This window comes from Pteropus alecto, unplaced genomic scaffold (assembly GCF_000325575.1).
Source record: "Pteropus alecto unplaced genomic scaffold, ASM32557v1 scaffold75, whole genome shotgun sequence".
In the NCBI taxonomy this organism is placed as follows: Eukaryota; Metazoa; Chordata; class Mammalia; order Chiroptera; family Pteropodidae; genus Pteropus; species Pteropus alecto.
In genome coordinates this window covers 9,001,734-9,005,611 of record NW_006440638.1, presented here as the reverse complement: position 1 = coordinate 9,005,611, position 3,878 = coordinate 9,001,734, and the positions used below count along the sequence as shown (strand labels likewise).

Genomic DNA, 3,878 nt, shown 5'->3' with positions numbered 1-3,878 from the left:
GCCAAACACCAGCAGGCGGCCCAGGGCGAGGTGGGAGGCCGATTCGGCACAGGCGCCGACCACCGCGGAGCCAGGCCAGAGCAGCGGCCAGGGATGTCTTCGAGGGCTATGCGGCTCAAGGGAACAGGACCCATCAAGCGACCAGACAGGAGGTTGGCGAGTTGGATGGACAGGCTACAGGAAGATGGAGGGTTGGGAGGTGGGGTGGATAGACATATCAACAGTCTGAGGGATGGGTGGAAAAGTTGGTAGATGATTGGAGTAGGAGTGAGGGATGAAAGAGGAGATGGAAGCATAGTTGGATGTGAAAGATACAAGGGGAACCTCTGGCCAAATGGATGAAGAAACTGGAGTGCCCAAGAGTGCAGAAAGGACCTGACAGACAGAGACTACAGACTCAGGCATGAAGTTGCAATAGGTCAGCCTTGAATTCCTCATGGTGACAGCATGTTTCCAAACTCAGCCGATTTGAAGGGACTAGAGCCCCCATCCCACCTTCACCATGTGCCCATAGTGAGAGGCCTATGCCTGGCCCAAAGTGTGGCCAACTTCGAAGGAAGGTTCCCAAAGTCAGCTGAAGTACTCCGTGCTTGTCCCAAAGTATCTGCAAAAATGGAGGAAGAAACCTGGCAGTCTAGAACACAGAACCCTCTGCTTTCTGCACCTCTGAATAAAGAGGAAGTCCCTACGGCCATAAGATTCCTGAGGGTTCTTCCTAGCACCGCCTCTTACCAGGTCAGGTCTCTGTCACTCTCTCAAAAGAGGAGAGACATGAGGGCATGTGAACACACGTTATAACCAGCATGGACATGGATACCTCTTTTAACTTTGTATTTCTGGAAAGTCTCTGGCCTTTAACAACTGTGGATGTACAGTTCTATCTCTTCATCTCTTCATAGATTTTCTACCTGGCCTTACATTTGTTCTGCTTTTAGTTTGAGCATTCACTGGGATGGAATAAAATAGGAGCTGCAAAACCAGATGAGTTCAGGGTCTTCACAGCCACTGTAAACACCTATTATGAATCCCAGGGTAGGTGCCTTTCCTAAAAGGTATTCAAGTCCAGATAAAATAACAATGAACACAAGACCACTGCTTTTTGATCCCTCCTTCAAACAGTTTCTATGCAACATGATCTGGAAGCAGCGATGTAGTTATAAAGTTCTTCCAACTTTGAGATATTGGAGGTCCTTTTGGTTAGATACATTTTTAAAATTTCACCTTTTTTCTCCCAAGAAAATACATATATGGCATTGTTTAGACTGTCTGAACACTTTACACGTATTAACTCATTTAATTCTCATAAAAATCTAATGAGGAAGTTATTATTATTGGCCCATTTTATGGATGAGAAATGTAGAAGTTAAATTAACCCCAAGGTCACACAGCTAATAAGTGACAGAACCAGAATTTGAACACAGGTATTCAGACTCCAGAGTCTAGGCTTTTAACTGCCAGGCTCTATAAGCCTGTCCAACTAAAAAACTGACAGGTCCACATATTAAAAATAAGGCAATGAATAGTAAGTCTCCCTCCATCCCAAGGCTATCAATTTTCTGGTCAGAGGAAACCACTGTTAACAGTTTCCTTCCAGAAAAATGCAAGTATGTACATAAAAGCATATATCTAGATATATAAATCACATACCTATCTATATTCGTTAAAACAGAAATAGAAGTATTTTATACCATTGCTGACCTCCTTATCTTAATTTACATTATATATTTGAAGATTTTTTCCATATCAAAACATAGGTCTACTTCATTTTAAGGGCTGCAAAGTAATCCATTCTGAAGAAGTAATATAATTTAATTCACTAACCCTCAAGATTTCTGTGGTTTGTAGTCATTTTCTTTTACAAATAATGCTACCATAGCAATTTTATATTTAATGTCTTTCCTAATCTGCACAAGTTTATTTCAGAACAGTTTTAAAGTCAAATTTTTGCCTGTGTTTAAAAATTTGATACATATTGCTAAATTACTGTACAAAATGGTTACATGAATTTATATATAACTAATTTATAAATAATAGTTGATTCTGAAAACTTATACTTAGTAAGGGACATTTATCTTTATAAAATCCTAAGGCATTGGTAGAAAGGGAGTTTTTGTTTTCTAATGATTAGAATTAGTCAAACTGTCAACTTTAGCTTCTTTACCTTTTAATGACAACTATTATTTTAATAGTTTCACCTTCAGTTTCTAAAAGACAGTATGCACCATATGACAAATTATTTTCAGAACTGAGAATTAAGAACAGTCTGGCAATTTTTCTTTATTGAGTAACAATTATGTACCTCTGTCTCTTTTTGCTTTCGCTTCCAGGATGCTCAACATTACATCTGATGCTCAGTCACAACATCAGTATTAACCAATGAAGAAGCATCCTATTTTTATATTACTTTATTGCTATTTTTATTTTAATGGCCTAATTTCACATATACATCTAATACAGCCCCTCAAATATATTTTGGAAGTAGGTGCTATGCAAAAAAACTTTAAATAACCTTTAGGTTAATAAAAGAGTTCAGGCAACATGACTAAGGTGAGAGGCAAGGAGAGAACGGTGAGCATAACTTTCATTCTCTTCCTGTTTGAAATGTATGAGACTTAACTATTGTTATTGCTCTTCAGAATCATCCTTAGAAGGTAACAAATTAGGAAAATTCCCCTCATCTTCTCTACTTTGTTAACTGGACAGCACAAATTAGAATTTCAGGGTAGAAAGGGAACTTGTAGATTACCTAAGCAAAACCATCACTTTACAAATGAGGAAACTGAGGCCCAGGGAGGTAGGTGACTTACCTGAGGCCACAGCTCTAGAAAATGACAGAGCAGGACTAGAACGTGGGTAGCTTGAGATCCAGGCCAACGTGCTCTACCACTGAGTAAACACGCAACTCAGACGACTTGGGGTGGCAGGAGGAAGGAAGAGAAGGTAACCCCACAGCCCCTAGCAACGAAAACAACAAAAAGGACTTGAGGTATTCATAAATAATTAAGCAGTTAGCTGCAGCAGCTACTCCCTTCCCCTCCAGCATCCAGTCACCAAGGCAACTTGGGCAGGGTGCCTACTGGTTGCCTAGTAACAGTGTGGTCTGCTCCCCTGACATGCTCCCCAGGCATCAAAGATTTAAGAGCCTGGAAGAGCCTTAGACAGGGATCACTATTCCAATACCTTCATTTTCCAAATGGAGAAATGGAGGCCCAGAGAAGCCGAGTAACCTATGCAATATCACACAGCTACTCAGAAACAGAGCCAAGCTCCATTTCCAGTTGCTTTCCATTGCAATAGGGATGCCTTGAGGACACTGCAGATGGGGGAGATCTCCCCACAGTTCCTAAAAGAATGAGAAAGTAAGACCAAGCAAGCAAGCAAGAAAGAGACAGAGACCTTGAGCTCTCATATGCAATTAGCAGGAGCTGGTAATCCCATCAGCCCAACTTTCATCATCACCATGGCAACATGGGTGAGCTGGGTGCTGGTTGCCTAGTAACAAGTGGTCCTCTATTTTCCACTCACATCAGGCTCCCTGGGAGTTACAGGAACAGTAGAATGATGGAGCTGGATGAGAAGGCAGGTATCCTAACTCAGTCTCTTCCTTTGACCAGCAAGGAAACTGAGGTTTGGGACACCATGCAAGGTCACACAGCCACTGAGCTCACAAGCGACGGGGACTCAATGTTGGCCAGCTAGCCTTTCCTGAATTCTCTCCATTTGACATAGCACTGCAGGAAGGGAAACCGCAGTCAGTGAAGTCAAAACTTTGGAGAGAAATGGCTGGTGGTCCCCTGGAGGTACTACCACTTGTCTAAATAGTGGCTATGCCACACACAAGGCCTGGCACACAGTAGATGTACACAGAAGGCACTATG

General features: G+C 41.9%; 1 protein-coding gene across 1 annotated transcript in view; it reads right to left on the bottom strand.

Annotated features, from left to right (window-relative positions):
* The window catches only part of EIF4E3 (eukaryotic translation initiation factor 4E family member 3), a 40,501-nt gene extending 37,547 nt beyond the window's left edge, over nt 1–2,954 (bottom strand). Inside the window, exon 1 of the mRNA XM_025050801.1 lies at nt 2,808–2,954. The gene's annotated coding sequence lies outside the window, so the exon portion shown is untranslated. The remainder of the gene's footprint in view (nt 1–2,807) is intronic.
* Nucleotides 2,955–3,878: the final 924 nt, after the last annotated feature.